General features: G+C 42.2%; 1 long non-coding RNA gene and 1 pseudogene across 1 annotated transcript in view; both read right to left on the bottom strand.

The window, feature by feature from the left end:
* Gm35727 overlaps positions 1–21,090 on the bottom strand; it is a 182,310-nt gene that overhangs the window by 1,670 nt on the left and 159,550 nt on the right. The window contains exon 2 of the long non-coding RNA XR_391681.3: positions 13,344–13,469. This is a non-coding gene — a long non-coding RNA (predicted gene, 35727). The remainder of the gene's footprint in view (positions 1–13,343; positions 13,470–21,090) is intronic.
* On the bottom strand, positions 17,596–17,712 carry Gm22539 (annotated as a pseudogene).

Below are 21,090 nucleotides of genomic sequence, written 5' to 3'. Positions count from 1 at the left end.
TCCCCACCCCACCTGACATCTAAGCTGCATCATGTCTGAATGAACACAGAGCCAGAAGTCCTCTACTGTATGTGTGTTGGTGACCTCATATCAGCTTGTGTATGCTGTCTTTTTGGTGGTCCAGTGTTTGAGAGATCTCAGGGGTCCAGATTAATTAAGAATGCTGGTCCTCGTACAGGATCACCCTTCTCCTCAGCTTCTTTCAGCCTTCCCTAATTCAACAACAGGGGTCAGCTGCCTCTGTCCATTGGTTGGGTGCAAATATCTGCATCTGAGTCTTTCAGCTGCTTTTTGGGTCTTTTAGAGGGCAGTCATGATAGGTCCCTTTTTGTGAGTGCTCCATAGCCTCAGTAATAGTGTCAGGCTTTGGGACCTCCCCTTGAGATGGACCCCACTTTGGTCCTGTCACTGGACCTTCTTTTCCTCAGGCTCCTTTCCATTTCCATCCCTGTTAATTTTTTCAGACAGGAACAATTATGAGTCAAAGATGTGACTGTGGGATGGCAACCCTATCCCTCACTTGATGTCCTGTCTTCCTGCTAGAGGTGGGCTCTATAAGTTCCCTCATAAAGGATGATAGGGACAATAAGTGAATTTTTAAAAAAGGAAAATAAAATAAAGGATACTAGGGATTACGTCATAGTCATGTAAAGCCACAAGGATTTCCAATAAAGATAAATACACAGTTATAATGGTTAGTGTTGTCAACTTGACAAATACATAATAACCTGAAAGATGAACCTCTGGACATGCTTATGGGTGATTAACTTGATTGTATTAATTGATATGGAAAGAACTGTAATTAATTATGTGCAGGAGCATTCCCTGGTCCTGAGTGTATAAAAATGAGAAAGGCACTCGTCAGAAATCTGTATTCATTTGTCCCTGACTATGGATGTTGTAAGCTCCTATCAGTTAGGCTTTCCTACTGTTACAAAGCATGACCTCAAACTGTGAGCTAAAAGGGAGCCTTCCTTCCTTAAGTTGATGTTGTCAGAGTATTTGATCATTGCAATAAGAAAAGAAACGGACAAAATTGGTTCTGAGAAACCGGGCCATTACAGTGATAAAGCTGTCTATATGGTACTGAGGACTTTGGGATAAGTTTGTAGGAGGAATGTAGAACAGTGGGGAATTTCAGGCTGGATGCTGTAAGTGAAAATGTAATGCTTTGTTCTGGTGGCATTTGGGCAGAGAACAATTTGGACACTGGCAGTATGGCCCATGGGATTTCAGAGGTGAACAGGGACTCTATCTGGTACTGGGCCAGGGGCCATTTGTGTGATATTCTGGCCAGGAGTGTCATTTCATTCTTCCCATGTCCTAAGAATATGAGTGAAGCTGAACATAAAAGCCAATACTATAATAAATTTTGTTGTGAACATACTTTCTAGGAGGTTTAAAAGAGAAATACAGAAAATGACTATAAATCTAAGTTAATGCTACATAATGTATAATTATAATTTGTTTGTTTCGGTCACAAAACACATGAAAGGGCAGAGATATATAGAAATAGAGTTTTGTACTCAATTTAGCTTAAGTGGATATAAGTAAAAATCAATTTTTATGTTGTTAGACTATTATATATTGTTCTACGGTAGTTCCCATAATTACCACAGAGAACATGTAAAGAATATTCTCAAAATATGGGTGCATAAAAATGAGGTAACCACAAAAGAAAGTAGTGAAGAGGGAGAAAACACTGTGCTTTTATATTCCAAAAACTTAAAAACATTTTTTATGTCTGAAGAGGAATTAAGAATATAATTCCATTTGCTTTAGCTAAAAAACCAAACATATCCCTTAAAAGCTGCGAAACAGCAACAAAAGGCATTAAAGATGAACATAGCATGTGTGTGTACATGCACCTGAACATACACTAGCATGCATCTAGGCATGAGTGCATACCATACACACACATCACATAAGAAAAAATAATAAATAAAAGTAAATAAGATAAATTGGAAGCCTGCTGCAATGACTGGCACATGCCTGTAGACCCAGTACTCAGGGGACTGAGACTGGGGTATTTCAAATTTGAGAACAGCCTGGTTTACACAAAATCCTGTCTCAAACGTGTGCTACATATATACATAATGGAATACTATTCATTTGTAAAAATAATGTAATCTTGTCATTTGTAGCAAGATTGTGACTAGAGAAAATTAAATAAGCCAGGCAGGGAAGGACAAATACACCCGATCACATTTATATGTGACATCTAATAAAGCTGATAGGGACGTTCAGAGTAGACAGACTGCGGATGCAGCCTCAAGTAAAGAACTGGGATCTATCCACAGCATCTCATCAAAGGGGTGTGGTGACACAATTCTTTAATACTAGCACTCTGGAGGTGGAGGCAGGAGGACCAGAAATTGAAGGTAATCTTTGGCTACATAGCTAGTCTGAGGCCAGCCTGGGACACATGCCATTTTTTTTTCTAGACAAGAAAGATGACTGCGAAAAAGTTGAGAGTAGAATATTGTTTGCCAGAGATGAGGGGAATACAGAGGAGGTGGAATAGGGAAAGCTCAAGTGCTGGGTGCTTAATTGTAGTTAGAATAAAAGGTCTGCTGTTCTACTGCAAAGAGTGACCATAGGAAACTATTATGTATTTTCTATTTCAAAAACCCAGAAAAAAGGCCATTTAAATGTCAACTTTCACTGCAAAAGGATAATAAGTGTTGAAGGATAATGGCACATTTTTTTAAATCTTTAAATTGTTTTCAGCCTCTGAGCTAGTGTCTCACCATACAGACCAAGATGGTTTTGAATTTGCACAAAACCTCCTTTCCTACTCTCCCAAATGCTAGGGATTACATCCATTCTCATCTCAGCCATGCTCAGCAGAAAGCTATAAGTACATTGATTTATACATCACACAGTTTATCCATGTATGTCATCACCCATAGTTTTCTATTAACTTGTGCCAATTTTATTTTATGTATTAGCATATGTGCTGGTTAGTTTTTGTCAACTTACAGCCACTCAGAAAGAGGGAACTCCAGTTGAGAAAAAGCCTCAATCAGACTGGTCTGTGGGCAAGCCTGTGGGGCATTTTCTCGATTGGTGCTTGATAAAGAAGGGTTTAGGTTACTGTGGGTGTTGCCAGTCCTGGGCAACTGAGCAAGCCACAGGGAGCAAGCCACCAATCAGCATTCCTTTATAATCTCTGCTTCTTTCTATACCTGCCTCCAGGTTCCTGCCCTGCTTGAGTTCCTGATCTGACTTCTCATCATGGATTATAAACTGTAAGCTGAAATAAACCCCTTCCTCCCCAAATTGCTTTGGCTCATAGTGTTTATCACAGCAAGAGAGAAGCAAACTAAGACAGCTAGAAACATGAATCAAAGAGAATAAATATCAAAAGTTTCAATGAGTTTTAAAAAGTATATAGAAAAATTCATTTAACACCTAATTTGGAATTTCAGGGAACTCCAAATAGCCAAAATAACCTTGAAAATTAACGGAAATGAAATTGAAGGTCTCAATTAAAAAAAAAAAACCCTTAACATTTACTGAGTGTGTGTGTGTGTGTGTGTGTGTGTGTGTGTGTGTGTGTGTGTTTGTGTGCACGCACTCACACACGCTTGCACGAATGTGAGTGTTCCCTCCTTCCACTATCTGAAGTTTGAGAGTTGAACTCGGGTTTTCAGGCTGGTTGTAAGCACTTTTACTTACCAAACCATCTCATTGGCACCGTTTGTTTTTTTCAACTTCAAAACTTACTATAGAACTAATGAAAGCAAAATCTGTGTTACTGGAGGGAAAAATAGACACAGATCAGTGGGGTGGAACCAAGTGCTCAGAAAGCGACCTTTATTTACCTGCTTAGGTTGTTTTTTGACAATGGTAGTAAGAACACTTAGTGGGACAAAAAAGATAAATGGTGCTGAGAAAGCAGAATATCCTCAGGTTTAAAAAATGCAGTTGGATCCATCCCTTACAACTTGTTCTTATTTGAATCTAAAATACTGTTTTTGGTTTTAAAACCACCTGCTCCTGGTTGTTGGTACTGCTTTGGTAGGCTCTGGATAGTCTAGAAGGCCAGAGTTAGCAGGAGGGAGTGGAGGATGGGAGGTATATTATCTCAGCTGCTTCTTGTCTCCCTTTGCCTCCTAGTCCACTGCCAGGTGAAGATGCTGCCACAGTCCTCCCACTTCCGCAGAGTCAGTATACTTTGCATTTGCTACCATGATCTACGGTGACCCTCAGGAACAGTAAGCCAAAACAAGTCTTTCCTCTCTTAAGTTGCTTCTGTTAGGTCATTTGTCACAGTGAGGCGAACTGTAACTAATACACATTATATACAATTAAAATGGTTCCAAGACCTAAATGTAAGAGCTTTGATCAGCGCTTGCTGCAGATATAGTTCATCCCCTTGACCAAGCTGCTGCCCCTTTTCTCTAGGATGGCTTGGCAGAAGCTGCAAAATCATGTAAGTTGGCAGGCATGCAATATAGGCCAGTGGTTCCCAAATGCCAACTCAGGGGCAAAGCTGGCTGCACCAGCTTCACTCGAGGACCTTAAAAAATGTAGATGCAGGAGTGGGTGGGTTGGGAAGCAGGGCGGGGGGGGTAGTAGGGGGCTTTGGGGATAGCATTTGAAATGTAAATGAAGAAAATATCTAACAAAAAAGAAATTGAATAGCAAATTCAAATACATAGTACTGTTACTATTCTGTATTAAAAAATCTTTATGTTTCTCTTTCATAAATATAGAATTCTATGCATTGACAAAAAAAAATGTAGATGAGCAGACTTCATGAGATTCTCACTCAGGAGTTTGAGAGTGGAATTTAGAGGTTCCTATGTGAAAGCTCCCAGGACAGTAAGTCCAGGCAAAGCCAAGGTGGGGAATCACTATGTTGGCACTTGAACCTCAGGTAGGAAGTTGGAACTAGCCCCTTACAAGTCCCAGTGTGGCCTGTGGACCAGCATCATTGGCATTACCCGGAAGCTTTCCAGGGACAGAATTGTGGGGAAAGAGGGTGTGCTTCTTGGGAGGTGGGGGCAAATAGATCAGAAGTTCAGAGCCAACATGGGCTAAATGAAGTCCTATCTTTTTTTAAAATGTATTTATTTATTTATTTATTTATTTACACTCCATATTTTATCCCCATCCCCACCCCGTCCACCTGCCAACTGTTCCACATCCTCTACCTTCTCCCCATCCCCTGTCTCCAAGTGGATGTCCCCACTCCCACCCCACCTGACCTCTAAACTCCCTGGGGCCTCCAGTCTCTTGAGGGTCAGGAGCATCATCTCTGAATAAACACAGACTCACCAGTTCTCTGGGTCTCATGTTGGGGGCCTCATATCAGCTTGTGTATGCTGCCTGTTTGGTGGTCCAGTGTTTGGGAGATCTCGGGGGTCCAGATTAATTGAGACTGCTGGTCCTCCTACAGGATCGCCCTAATCCTCAGTTTCTTTCAGCCTTCCCTAATTCAACAACAGGAGACAGGTGCTTCTGTCCATTGGTTGGGTGCAAATATTTACATCTGACAGTAAAAGCTGCTTGTTGGGTCTTTTGAAGGGCAGTCATGATAGGACCCTTTTTGTGAGTGCTCCATAGCCTCAGTAATAGTGTCACACTTTGGGATCTCCCCTTGAGATGGATTCCACTTTGGGTCTGTCTCTGGACCTTCTTTTCCTCAGGCTCCTCTCCATTTCCATCCCTGTATTTCTTTCAGACAGAATCAATTATGGGTAAGAGGTGTGACTGTGAGGTGGCAACCCCATCCTTCAATTGATGTCCTGTCTTCCTGCTGGAGGTGGGCTGTATAAGTTCCCTCTCCCTACTGTAGGGCATTTCATCTAAGGTCCCTCCCTTTGAATCCTGAGAGTCTCTCACCTCCCAGGTCTCTGGTGCATTCTGGAGAGTCCTCCCCAACCTCAGACTTCCGGAGGTTGCCTGTTTCCATTCTTTCTGCTGGCCCTCAGGGCTTCAGTCCTGTTCCCTCACCCAATATCAGATCAGGTTCTCCTCTGCCCCACCCCCATCCACTTTTCCTCCCAAATCCCTCCCTCCCTCCCAACTTGTGATTGCTTTCTTCTCCCTCCCAAGTGGAACTGAGGCATCCTCACTTGGGCACTTCACTTTGCTGAACATGTTGAGTTCTGTGGACTGTATCTTGGGTATCCTGTACTTTTTTGTGGTTAATATCCACTTATTAGTGAGTACTAATAAAAACGGACATGCATGTCCATTCGGGTCTGAGTTACCTCGCTCAGGATGATATTTTCTAGTTCCATCCATTTGCCTGCAAAACTCAGGATGTCCTTGTTCTTAATAGCTTAGTAGTATTCCATTGTGTAAATGAATCACATTTTCTGTGTCTATTTTCCGGTTGTGGGACATCTAGGTTGTTTCCATATTCTGCCTATCACAAATAAGGCCACTATGAATATAGTGGAACACGTGCCCCTGTGGCATGGTAGTGCATCTTTTGGGTACATTCCCAAGAGTGGTATAACTGGATCTTCAGATCGATCTATTTCTAATTTTCTGAGGAACCTCCAGGTTGATTTCCAGAGTGGTTGTACCAGTTTGCAATCCATGGAGGACTGTTCCTCTTTCTCCACATCCTCTCCAATATGTGTTGTCACCTGAGGTTTTGATCTTAGCCATTCTGATTGGTGTAAGGTGGAATCTCAGGGTTGTTTTGATTTGCATTTCTCTTATCACTAAGGACTTTGAACATTTCTTTAGGTGCTTCTCAGCCATTTAAGAGTCCTCAGTTGTGAATCATTGGTTTAGTTCTATATCCTATTTTTTGATTGGGTTGTTTGTGGGTTTTTTGGTGATTAGCTTCTTGAGTTCTTTATATATTTTGGATATTAGCCCTCTATGGGATGTGGGATTAGTGAAGATTTTTTTCCCAATCTGTAGGATGCTGATTTGTCTTACTGACTATGTCCTTTGCCTTACAAAAGCTTTCCAGCTTCATGAGGTTCCACTTATCAATTCCTGATTTTTAGAGCATGAGGCATTGGAGTTCTGTTTAGGAAATTTCCCCCTGTATCAAAGTTCAAGGCTCTTTGCCACTTTCTCTTCTATTAGAAGCCCTATCACATTTTAAAAGATTTATTTTTTTATTATATGTAAGTATACTGAGTTGTCTTCAGATACCCCAGAAGAGGGCATCAGATCTCATTAAGGATGGTTGTGAGCCACTATGTGGTTGCTGGGATTTGAACTCAGGACCTTCGGAAGAGCAGTCAGTGCTTTTAACCACTGAGCCATCTCTCCAGACAGAAGCCCTATCTTATAAAGAAAGGATCAAATAAAGAAAGGAAAACAGTCTTAGGCCTCTGCTAGATGTGCCCATAATCTCAGCACTTGAGAAATGAATCAAGATACTCCCTTAGAATTTGAGACCAGTCAGGATTTACTTTTTATTATTTTATGAGTACAGATGTTTTTTAGCATGTATATCTGTGCAGCACTTGTGTGCCTTGGAAGCCAGAAGATGGCATTGAATCCCTAAGAACTTAAGTTTACAGATGGTTGTGAGCCGTCAGGTGGGTACTGAGAATGGAACCCAGGTCCTTTGGAAGAGAAGCCAGTGCTCTTAAGCCCTGACCCATCTCTCCAGCCTCCACCAACTTAGATTTTTAGAATCCTCAGAAACCGCCAGATGTGTTTAGCTACCAAAGGTTTTGCAGGGAAAGGAGAACCTGCTTATTCTAAGAGCTAAGCCTTCTCTGACTAGATGGCTAAGAACTAGGATTCTGATATTGTGAACAGGGTCAACCATAGCCTGTCTCTAGCTTAGGATTATTCTCCTGAGAGACTTAACAAAGTACAGCTTGAAGATATTTTATATAGCTTTCTGGGTCTAACTCAATATTTCCAACTCTGTGGACCCTCATTGAGGCTCCCAAGTTTACATTTCTAGCTGGTTTCCAGATTAGACTGGCATTGCTTTGTCTGGGGAGCACACTTCTAGAATCATTTGCTCAGGTTAAAAGACCTCAGTGCACACAAGAACTTCAGCAGATCAACCTCCTCCAAGCTAAGAATGATCCAGAGGTGACTGAACTTGAAATCTGTGGTAGAAAAAAAGTAAGGTTTCCAGCATAGTATGACTCTTGGCCCCACAAACAGCCATGCGCCATGAGTCAGGTATACCTGCCTTCCTATGGCTATGACCCAGGATGTAATAGCTTGGGTGCATTGGTTTCGATTTGTTTGGTCTTTCTCTATGTTTGGAACTTGACCTGGCTTTCTTACATTCCTAGAACAATTATGGTGTGTAAGATGACCATCCCACCTCTTCCCAGGATTTCATGGCTTTTGTGTAGAGAGTGATTTCAAAGGACTTATCTTAGGGTATACTCCCAGGTGAATGTGACCTTTCATATACTGCCTTGCTAAAATTTCCAGTGTCCCCATTTTTCCTTTCAGTAAGGGTTGAGAGTCTTCTCTTTCTATAGCCCTCTCAGCTGTGAAGTCAGTCTTGTCTCTTACAGGAAAGCTACCTTTCTAGAACTCTTGTGGCAGAGACAACTGGGTCTGTGGGAACAGTTCTCTGCAATGCGATTTTGAATGTTTAAAATGTCTCCTTCCTAAATGTCTAAATGCAGTTAATCTTGACTTTGAGTTCCTTCCTGTCTTTCCATACTAGTTGCTCCTCAACTGTGGTTGAGATCAAGGAAGACTTTGAAAGTAGAACTGAGTCACTGAAGTGGCCAGGTGGTTTTCTAAAAACCAGGTTTATAAATATCTGGTTGGGCTGTTACACACAAATTTCAACATGTAGTGATTCTAAAGTTCTTTGAATTGCAGCTTATAGCATGTGCCTGTAATTAGAACACATAGGATGTGGAGGGAAGGAGGATCAGAAATTTAAGGTTATCCTCCAGTAAATAGTGAGTTGAGATCAGACTTGGATACATGAGACCATCTCTCAAAGGAAAAGAAAGAAACACTCTAAAGTTTTAGATGTACTGCATGAACATAAACTGTGTGGATTACTAAATATATGAAAATGAGCAACATTAAATGAACAAAGCAGTTGTTTTTATAAATTTATATATTATATATACTGAATTTGGGGAAGAATAGGTGAGGAAACATGGGAGGAGCTTGATGAAGAAAAGGGAGGAGGAAATTATATAAATGCAGTAATTATATATGAAAAATTTCAAAATAAATGTAAAAAGTAGACTTTAAAGAAATATATATAATTTTTAAAATCTCAAAAGAATAAAAATCCACGTGTATAATATATCCAGGTGTGACAATACATATTTTTAGCATTCAAGTTTAAAATTTATTTATCTATAGGAAAAATTTCTACTGTGTTCATATAATTAGCTTCTATTTATAAAGTCAACTATTTTATTATAATCATATATATATATATTAATATAAATATAAATATAAGGTGACAATATTGATATTCATTATTCTTTTCTGATATCTAAAATGTATTTTATTATGGTAAAATCATTCCATAAAACACTATTTTTATAAGATATCTAAAAGGAGCTGAAGGGAATAGCAGCCCCATAGGAGGAACATCAATATGAACTAACTAGTACCCCCAGAGCTCCCAGGAACTAAACCACCAACCAAAGAATACACATGGTTGGACTCATGGCTCCAGCTGCATATGTAGCAGAGGATGGCCTAGTCGGCCATCAATGGGAGGAGAGGCCCTTGGTCCTGTGAAAGCTCTATGCCCCAGCATAGGGGAATGCCGGGCCAGGAAGCAGGAGTGAGTGAGTTGGGGAGCAGGGGAAGGAAGGAGGGGATAATGGGTTTTGGGGGAAGGAAACCAGGAAAAGGGAATAACATTTGAAATGTAAATAAAGTAAATATCTAATAAAAATGTTATTCCATTATTTTAATAAACTATTTTGATGTAATATCAAATTATGCCAAATTTAATTACATTATACTTTAAATTCTATATTCTGTATCTGATGCTCTAAAGATCAAATGCAAAATAATTTATAAAACATAAAATAAAAAACATGTTAACTAATTATGAGCAAATTCATTATAACAAGTAGATTTCCTAAGCATGCAAATTTTCAGTGTAATTCTGAACAAGGAGTCGAAAATCTGGATTTGATCTGAATAACTGCAGAAGTGTGACTTTGGGAAGCCTGTGTAATGCATATCTTTCTACACTAAGATTTGTTCACTAGGGCACATGCAAGAACCCTGTAAAGTTAAATTGGGAATTGAATACAGCACTGTATGTAAAAACATAGAAACAATGCCCAGAATAAACATATCATATCATGCTTCTAAAAGAAAGATGAGGGCTAGAGCACTTGGAAGTGATGGGCCAGACTGATCCCAAATACTTTTTTTTTATGATGATAAAACATTTCACCCAGACCTGAAGTACAGTGAGGCAAATGAAATGCTTAATCTATAAGCCCATGATTCTGACAGTTAATGTCTCCTTCTTTAGTTTGGTCCTCAGTGTCCCATCCAGCTATAATATTATCTTGAAGAGTGGGTTGCTCAGGCTATAAATGTTCCATCCCTCCTTAATGGCTCATCAGCAGATCATGAATCTGCAGACAAAGCCTGCAGAAGTCGAATGAGTCTCATGTAGGATCCCCAGGGTAATGATGGTCTGCTTTCTGAGAGATAATGTTGATAAAATGGACAACCTCAAGTGTCATTCCTCAGACACCTTCCACTTCTGTTTAAGACAGTCTCTCATTGGCTTAGAACTTTGCCAAGCAGGCTAGACTAACTGGCCAGACAGCTTCCAGAGATCTGTATGTCTCAGCCTCCCAATTCACTACCACTGAAAAAATAATTTTCAGAAAGCTACTAGACAAGTCTAATGTTGATGATTCACTGGGAATGAGGCTTCGGGGAGCTACAGATCCCTTATCTCCTTCTCAGTAGCTGTCAGTCTTGTCTAGGTTTCATGGCTACCATAAACCAGAGGAGAGTAACATTGGCATTGAGATGGTTAAAACCCCAATAAAGATGGGAGGGGTCGCTGGGCAGTGGTAGCGCACACCTTTAATCCCAGCACTTGGGAGGCAGAGGCAGTTGGATTTCTGAGTTCGAGGCCAGCCTGGTCTACATAGTGAGTTCCAGGACAGTCAGGGCTACACAGAGAAACCCTGTCTCCAAAAAAAAAAAAAAAAAAAAAAAAAAAAAAAAAAAAAAAAGATGAAGGGGCCAGTAAACCCCTTCTCAATATAGATACATTAAATACATCTTTTCTCTAATTAGCACATTGAGGATAGGTGGCCAAGCTTAGCTGTTAGGAATGCCAGGGCCCAGGTTCTGGCTTTAATATCGACAATAACACAAATGACCATTAAATTTTCTTAAATCCCAAAGCAAGCGATGGGATGGTTCTTCTAAACTGGAAAACAAGATTCATCCAGCTGCTATCTTTGCCAGCCCTGTATCATTCCAGGCCTGCAACCTTTTGAGTTCAATAGTTCAATTCTTCTGGTCAGCTCCACTCTGGGTCACAGTACACTATCAAAATTCACTCAGAAAAGTTGATATAGGAGGAGTTGTTAGCACCAGGTCCTCACTTAGGTATAGTAGGAATATAACCTTTGTGAGTTTTTGCATCTGTGTGTGTGTGTGTGTGTGTGTGTGTGTGTGTGTGTGTGATATGCGTTTGTATGTTGTATGTGTGTGTGTGTGAGCTCCCTTCTCCCTGGATCATTAATGGAAGAAAATTAAGTGGCCATCTGGTCTGAGTTGGTGTTCACAGTTGGGACTAAGAGGCAAAGTCCAAACTTAAACTGGAGAAAGGAGATCAACGGAGGGGCACTTGAGATGTCTCAATACACTCTTGAGACATAGAATTCCACTCATTGATTCAGAACTATATGGAAGTCTAAAGAGGACCCCAGATAGCTCACTCAATCTTTTGTCTCTGGCTGACCTTGAGTCAGAGTTGTAAACTGTATGTCCAGGCACTGAAATAATCTCCCAGAACACAGTGAAACATTTGATAGCCTGGGAGCTTTAGAGTTGAGAGTATTAAACATTAGCTGATGGTGAAGCTAAGCAGGCAGAAACTTGAGTGGCCTCACACAATGAAGATTACAGACTTACCAGAATTCATTTTTGCAAAGCCTTTAAATAAACAAACAGCAGCAACAGTAAGTAAGAAAAATAGAGAGAATAATTAACCCCATAGGAGGACTGGATTTCCAGAATTGTCATATTATATTTAATTCATTCAGCTTTCAATACAAGGTTAGGAGGTACACAAAGAAACAGAAAAATATGGTCCTTTCCTATGAAAAAGGACTATTAAGTGAAATCACCAGGATTCTAGGAAATGAAATCCATGAGAGAGAGGGAAAGAGAGAGTTAGTTAGTTAGTTAATTGGTTAGTTAGTTAATTCTGGAGCTAGAGGGAGATGTCTCAGTGGTTAAAAACATGCACTGCTCTTCCCAAAGGCCCCAAATTCAGTTTACAGTACCCACAAGGAGTGGTTCACAATGGCCTGTAGGACCCAGGGAATCTAACACCTTCTTCTGGCTATGAAAGGCAAATGCATTCATAAGTGCATACCCCCAAATAGACACACACACACACACACACACACACACACACACACACACACACCAATAATAATTAAAGAAAAGCAGACCATAAATTTAAGGGGGAATGGGGCTATGCCATGAAACGGTTTGGAGAGAGGGGTAATTAATATAATTAAATTTTAATTAAAAGTAAAGTTTAAATAAAAACTAGTACTTATAGTAACATTAAAAGAATAAAATATATAAGAATAAACTCAACAAATGAGCTTGAAACTTTTATACTGAAAAATTTTAAGACATTGTTGCATGAAATTAAAGAAGCCCCTAATGAAATTTAACATAGCCTGTGTTCATGTATTGGAATACTTAATATTGTTATGGTAGTAATACTCAGAAAATGAGTCTACAGAATTGGTATAGTGAAGGTTCATTAGCTTTATTCATAAATTAGTAAATTGATCATAACAGTCATGGGAAAATGCAAAGGACTTAGACTGGCTGAAGGCTGGTAAAAATGTAAATTAATGCAGCCACTACAGAAATCAGTTCAGATATTTCTCAAAGAATTAGAAATAGGACTATCATGTGCTATACCACTCCTGGGACTATATTTAATGTCCAAGACACAGAACTACCTTAGATGTCCATCAAAAGGTGGGTAGATTAAGTAGTTGTGCTAGTCATGATAGAGCATTATTCAGCCACTAAAAAGAATGAAATGATGTCACTTTAGAAACATGCATGGAAACAGAAGTCACCATTTAAAGCAAAATAATACAGATGTGAGAGGGAGGGTGAGAACGTTCTCTCTCACATGTAGAATAAACCGGTTCATATTTTACCTTTGTCACTTGATGGGCCACCTCTCCTGTCTGTCTCTCACTTACTTACACGCTATGGCAGGGTATCACCAGGTCCATGAAGTAGCTTAGTTTCAAACAGTTGGCATGTGGCTATTGCACTCTAAGCTATATAAAGGAATAAAGATAAAATGAAAGAAAGAAAAATTAGTTTTATTTTTGGAGACAGGGTCTCACATAGCCCAGACTGGCCTCAAACTTGATATATAACTAAAGATGACCTTGAACTCCTGATTCTTCTCCCTCCATCTTTCAAGGGCAGCACCATATCTTATTTATGTGGTGTTGAAAATCAAGTTCTATGCATGCGAGGTAAGAACTCTGCCAGCTAAGCTATATTCCCTAATGCCCATGTGTAGTTCTTTGCCACTGTGGCCGGCCATATAAGAGGCAGACCAAATCCTCCTACTTGATTTAAGGCCAATGAGAACTGCATGTTAATCCTGTAGCTAAGACTGCCAGTTGGGTGCCATCAAGTCTACTTGACTTGCCTTGTGTTTGAGATTTCTGCCTCCCACCTCCAAGCTAGTATTGAAGCTATAAATTATTTTTTTTTATTTTTCTCTACATGGCCTTTAAAAAACCTTTCTTATTGGTTCTTTGCAATTTTCACATCATGCAGCCCAAGCCCACTCCTCTCCCTCTCCTCTTGAACCCACCCTCCACCCTAGCAACCTTCCATGTCCCAAACAGAGAAAAAAATCTCATCATGGAAACTGCAGTGTGTAACAGTGTGTCCCACAGTAGACTCTTTCGTGAGCACTTCTTTGTTCACAAATGTTCATTGCAGTGACTCCTTGGTGTAGTACCAGGCCTCTGGCTTCTGCTACACCAAGGAATCAATACTGGAACCTCACTGTGACTCTTCTCAGCTATCCTGTTGCTATCCTGTGTTATGGAGATCCTGTAGTTTTGAATCTGTAGGACTGGCCCCTTCATGCACTCCAGCAGTTCATCCATGGGGTAGATCTTGGGGTGGGCCAATTTAAATCCCTGGATCTTGGTCTGAAGGTATGTGAGCTGGTCAACACACCAGTTCTCCCACTCTCATGGCTTTGGGGCTGCCTTACCTACAAACCCCACAACCAGGAGCAGCTCTACCCTGATGTCCCAGGCAAGGTGTAGGACCCACTTTCCCAAGTGTTACGGTCATTGAGGGACATGGCCAGTTCTTTCACTCTCATGACCCCAGGGCCAGCTTTCCTGCCTGCCATAAGTAGCAAGATTTGAGGGAGGAGAGATGGGCATCTTTTCCTCATCAGTGCCACCACACACCAGACAGGGGTAGGGCCAGCCCTCCTGTGCTCACCTGCAGTTTCCATGTCCAGGGCCAGCCCCACTGTGCTGCCCAGGTGAGATTCAGGGCTCTCTCCCGCCCGAGTGCTGCAGCAGGTGAGGGGCAGGTCTAGCTTTCCTGCTTTCATGACCCCAAGAGCAGCTCTCTGGCCTGCCACAGGTGGCAAGGGGAGAGGGTAGGGAAGGGCATCTCTCTCTTGCTCACACTTCCAAATAGACAAATGGCAGGGCCAGCTCTCCCACACTCACAACTTTGGGGCTGGCTCACCCACAACCCTGTCATAGGGCCATAGGGACTTTGCTGTGGTGCCCAAGTGAGGTACAGGGTCTGCTCTTATGATCCCTTCAGAGCTATAAATGGCTAGGGTAAAAGGAAGGAGAGTTGATCTCTTCCTCATCTGAGCCACCACATAGCAGACAAGAGGGAGGGCCAGCTTTCCTACACTCATGCCCTCAGGGCTAGCTCACCAGCAAACCTCATATCCAGGGCCAGCTCTGTGGTTCTGCACTTCACCCCACCAACAGGGTATGGGAACTCTGCTGGGCAGGGAAAATGCAGAGATGCTAGACTGTATGTACCCTGCTTCATTATTGGATGCTAGGCTTGAGGGAAGTGCCAATATACCAGGCAGGAGGTGAGAAAACACAGTCTAAGATATGGGAGGCTGAAGCTGGAGTTCTCTGACTCCAGGGTATCCAGTTAGCACTGGAAACTCTGCAGAAGAGTTGGGAGTGGAGAGTCAGGGGTCCACAGGCCTGAGACGAGGCCAGGGCAGGGGGGTGGTTCTCAGACTCCTGGACATCCAGACACTATTGGAAGTTGCAGAGGAGCTGAGAATGGAGGAGACCTATGTGGGCTGAGGACAAGCCAGGGGCCGGGGGGATGGGGCCCCTGGCTTAGCTCAGTGGTGGCAAGTATGGAAGCATGGAGGGGCCTTCTGAGGGAGACTTTAGGAGGTGGAGTGACTCTGTAGTTGAAGGCTTTCTCTATGCATCCCACAGCGGTTCTTGATGAAAGAGACAATCCTTGGTTCCCAACTGTTTATTGATTGTTCATTGTGGAAAATGGGTGCGTATACACCTCCGCAGGGTGCACCAGAGATTAAATACCTTCTGCAGGAAGTAATGTCCAGGAAGGAAGGCTTATTGGCTAAACCCTCAGGACCTCTAGATACCTCATTAGCATAGAGAGCTCTGTTCTGATCTATGTGACCTATATGTTTCTATGTAGGGAGTATGGTCACATGACAGGGGCTTGGTCAGAAGCAGATAAAACTCTTTATCATCCCCTCTGGGTTCCTGGGCTGCCAACCACTCAACCTTAGCAAGTTTCCTGGCACGGTCCACTGTCCCACAACTGCTACTGTGCTGCCCAGGTGTGTTGCAGGGCTAGTTCTCTTGAGTGCTACAGTAGGTGAGGGTCGGGGATAGCCCTCTTGTTCTGATGACCTTGGGGCCAGCTCTCCTGCCTGCTGAGGGTAAAGGGAGGCCATATTTTCCTCTCCCATGTCACCAAATGGCAGACCAGTGGCAGGGCCAGCTCTCCCACACTTATGCCCTTGGGACCTAGCTGAGATATCAGGGTCAGCTCTTCTATGCTGCCCCAGGGAATGTGCACGGCCTAATCTCCCGGGTGCTGTATCGGGTGATGGGCAGAGTCAGCTCTCATGAATGATCCCAAGGCCTGGTCTCCCGCCTGCCACAAGCGGTAAGGAACAAGATGGGGAGGAGGGTAACTCTCTCTTGTCTATGCTACCACACAGGTGATGAGTGGTAGGGCCCAGCTTTCCCATGCTTATACCCCTGGGGCCAGATCTCCTGCAACTCCCACAATGTGCAGCTGCTCTCCCTAGAACTGCAGCCGGCTAGGGATGGGGGTCAGTTCTCCTGCTCTCACACCCCTAGGGAGCGCTCTCCCAGGATGCCCAAGTGAGGGATGGGTATGAGGCAAGTAGACCTAGACCGTGGCACCAGATAGAAGAAGTGGTAAGGTTGAGCAGGCTCAAACCCTAGGGAATCTCAGAATTGAGAATTGCAGGCATGGAGTCAGCTCCCTGTCAAACTACCTGATCTGGAACATGTCACCATGACACCCCACTGAGGACCATGACAATTAGTCATATAGCATTAAAATCTGTTCTTCATGGCCTGAGGGGAAGTGTAGACCTGTGGACCCCTGTTCTGACTGAGACCCCTATTACAGACTGTATTTTCCTTTTCCTGAGTGGCTTCCTGATGGCACTAGGGAACCCCCAGTGGTGAGGCAGACATGCATCTGGACAGGTGGGGTCAGTTCTGCAGAGCCCTCAGACATCAACATGTCCCTGGGCAAGTAGCCCAGACTATGATTTCACCTGACCTTTGGTAGTAACAGACCCCTGCTGCTGCAGGGGTGGTCTCTAGTGAAAGTATAGGCTAGGACCCCACCAAGATCTCAGGTAGCATCACTGGCTACTCACACCAGGCTCTTCCTCACTACTCTCAAGTCTCCACTTCATTGTACACACATCCTTCTGTTTCTCTTTTTCTTCTGATTTTCCACCACTTACTTGCTCCTCTTAGTGCTGCCCTGTGTCCTGAGTATCTGGGGTCATCTCAGGTGTGGTCTCAGGAGTGCTACCTCCCCCCACTTATGCATTATGGAACTAGGCAGGGGTCATCTCAGGGGCATAGTCTGTGCCCCTACCCAGGCCTGTGCAGTGCTGGACTGGTGGTCATCTCGGGGATGCTCCCTGTCCAGGCCACATGGTGCAAGTCCGGTGGTTTTCTCAGGTTCACTCTTTGCTTGCCATAGTGACTCCATGGGAGGGTCGTCTGTTTTGAACTCACTTCCTCATGGGGCCCGAGGTCCTAGACGGGGTTCTTCTAGTTTCTGGCTTGCTCCTCACCCTAAGAGCCTGCCAGACTGGTGGTCATCTCAGGTTCACTTTTTTCAGGGAATGTTAAGCTACTAACCATTTAGATGTTCACAGGCACTGTGTGAAGACATAAAGCCTCTCTTATCCCTGCTGCCTACTGACAACACATCCTCACCTGCAATGCCTCTAAGGAAAGTTCTGCATGGCCTTTTGACTTCTATGTACTTTTAGCAGTTCTATCACCTCTTTATTGGTTCTCTCTACTTGCTCTTTCCTCAGAATACATTATCAGCTTTGATGGCAGATGTTTCTCATTCACAAGGTTGCATGGAAGAAACTTCTACTCTACCATTTTATCTTTAGCCCAAGAAATTGTCTTGATGTCTATATTCAAGGGTAGAATCTGAGTCATACTGGCAGGTGTGGTAACACATACTTACAGTCCCAGCACTCATAAGACTGGGCAGGAGAATTGCTGTGAGTTCAAGGCCAGCACGGAACACATAACTGTAGTCTTGTCTCAAAACAAACCAAAAGTGGTAATATTTCATTGGAGAATTAAAGATTTCATTCAAGCGATGTAAAATTTAAGGTATACTTAGATCTCTGAGCGTAGCAGTGCATGCATGCCTGCAATCACAGCATAGTGGAGATAGGGGTAAGAGGCTCAGGGGTTCAAGGTCAGTCTTGGCTATGTGAAATCCAGTTTAAAAAGGAAACCCCCAAGACAAACAAACAACACAACAGAACCAAACAAACCAGGAGGTGCCTCAGTCAGTAAAGTACAAGTTCCTGGATTTGATCCCCAAACCATCACAAAAGTGCTAGAAATGGCAGTGCATTTACAATCCCACTGTTGAGGGGGTGAAACTCTCTGTCTAGCCAGCCTAGCCTACTTGTCAAGACCAAGGCAGGTGAGAATTTCTGTCCCAGTGGAGGTAGATGACATTTCTGGATGACACCGAGCTTGTTCTCTGGCCTCACACACGTGTTTGTACACACTCACACATGCATAAAAAGAAAGCCAAGACGCAAATTGATATAGCATAAGAGGAATGAATATGTAAATGAAAATGGATAAATTATTCTTTATTGTGGTTAAAACATCCTACACTTTAAAAATGCCATGGAAAGTAATTCATAACTATATATATGGAAAGAATGAAAACATTTCATTAAATAATTAAATAATGAAAAGAGGCTTCATCTATTTTTCAAATAAAATATATAATATATTTGGAAATAATGAAAGCATATTAGCAATTTGAAAAGGCTTGATCTACTTTTCAATTAAAAATGTAGAATCAAATGCTTGTATAGTATATTTAATAGGTATTAAAGAAAGAGACTGAAAATATTAAATAGTATATTTAAAAATTTCAAAATGACTTCTTTCTTATAAGCCACTCATATCTGAATGTGTTATGAATGACTGAGTGGGAGACCATTGTTTTGGTTTTATTGTCTTTTTAAAGAATTGAACTGAACAAAAGTAGACATTTGAACAACTTTATCCAAGTCTGTGCTGGACCAGAATGGAAGTGGGGCAGAATTAGAGCAAGGAAAACAAGTAAGGTGGGACCAGGGCAAACCCTGTCCTTAGTTAACATTTTTAGTAGGAAGAAATCGGATTTAATGAATATATTGTAAGAGAAGAGCACTGGACAGTAACAAGACTGTCTGCGTTGGCATTCCATGCACTCTGGACTTTTGGAATTAATTTTGATTTCTTACCAACATTTTCTTCAGATGGTATTTGGTCTTAATTTCTGAGGTTTCTAGTGCCCTAACAGATTTTGTGCCCAAGATGAATGCCTCGCTTGCCCACATTAATTTTGACCCTGTTTAGACCTTCCAGTTTCAGTCACCTCCTGCTCAATGCCATAGTATCTTTAGCTTTTAAAAACCTGGGTTTTCATCCAGTGGAAAAAAGACAGCATTTTCAACAAATGGTGCTGGCACAACTGGTGGTTATCATGTAGAAGAATGCGAATTGATCCATTCCTATCTGAGGAGCGGGTGTGGCAGCAGTCCCAAGAAGGCGCCAGGGACTGCAGCTAAGTCTTATGACTTGCACCTGACATCCTCATACACCTGAAAATAAGCCACAACCATCATGAGAGCTGCGTAGGTGACAGGATACTGGCGAATCCATTTTGTTGGAGGCATGCCCCTGCTGCCCTGATTAGCTGAAGCTGCGTGCCTGGTGAGGTGATGTGGCCTGCCGTGAGTGGATGTGGGCTGAGAGTATATAAGAGTGAGAGGCCCAGGTTAGAGAGAGAAAAAGTTGAGAGAGCTAAAGTAGAGAGAAAGTTGAAGCAAGAGAGATGAAGATGGAGTTTGCTGAATAAACTGCTGTTAGAAGGACTGGTGGTCATGTCATTCTTGCTGGTTGAGAGCAGACGCGACACCTATCTCCTTGTACTAAGGTCAAATCTAAGTGGATCAAGGAACTCCACATAAAACCAGAGACAGTGAAACTTATAGAGGAGAAAGTGGGGAAAGCCTCGAAGATATGGGTACAGAGGAAAAATTCCTGAATAGAACAGCAATGGCTTGTGCTGTAAGATTGAGAATTGGCAAATGGGACCTCATGAAACTGCAAAGCTTCTGTAAGACAAAAGACACCGTCAATAAGACAAAAAGGCCACCAACAGATTGGGAAAGGATCTTTACCAATCCTAAATCAGATAGGGGACTAATATCCAATATATATAAAGAACTCAAGAAGGTGGACTCCAGAAAATCAAATAACCCCATTAAAAATGGGGCTCAGAGCTAAACAAAGAATTCTCACCTGAGGAATACCGAATGGCTGAGAATCACCTGAAAAAATGTTCAGCATCCTTAATCATCAGGGAAATGCAAATCAAAACAACCCTGAGATTCCATCTCATACCAGTCAGAATGGCTAAGATCAAAAATTCAGGTGACAGCAGATGCTGGTGAGGATGTGGAGAAATAGGAACACTCCTCCATTGTTGGTGGGATTGCAAGCTTGTACAACCACTCTGGAAATCAGTCTGGTGGTTCCTCAGAAAATTGGACATAGTACTACCGGAGGATCCCGCAATACCTCTCCTGGGCATATATCCAGAAGATGTTCCAAACAGTAAGAAGGACACATGCTCCACTACGTTCATAGCAGCCTTATTTATAATAGCCAGAAGCTGGAAAGAACCCAGATGCCCCTCAACAGAGGAATGGATACAAAAAAATGTGGTACATTTACACAATGGAGTACTACTCAGCTATTATAAAGAATGAATTTATGAAATTCCTAGGCAAATGGTTGGACCTGGAGGGCATCATCCTGAGTGAGGTAACACAATCACAAAAGAACTCAAATGATATGTACTCACTGATAAGTGGATATTAGCCCAGAAACTTAGTATACCCGAGATATAAGATACAATTTGCAAAACACATGAAACTGAAGAAGAACAAAGAACAAAGTGTGGACACTTTGCCCCTTCTTAGAATTGGGAACAAAACACCCATGGAAGGAGTTACAGAGACAAAGTTTGGAGCTGAGACAAAAGGATGAACCATCTAGAGACTGCCATATCCAGGGA

This window comes from Mus musculus, chromosome X (assembly GCF_000001635.26).
Source record: "Mus musculus strain C57BL/6J chromosome X, GRCm38.p6 C57BL/6J".
Lineage (NCBI taxonomy): Eukaryota > Metazoa > Chordata > Mammalia > Rodentia > Muridae > Mus > Mus musculus.
Note: the sequence above shows the minus strand (reverse complement) of the source record. Positions and strands in the feature narration are given on the sequence as shown.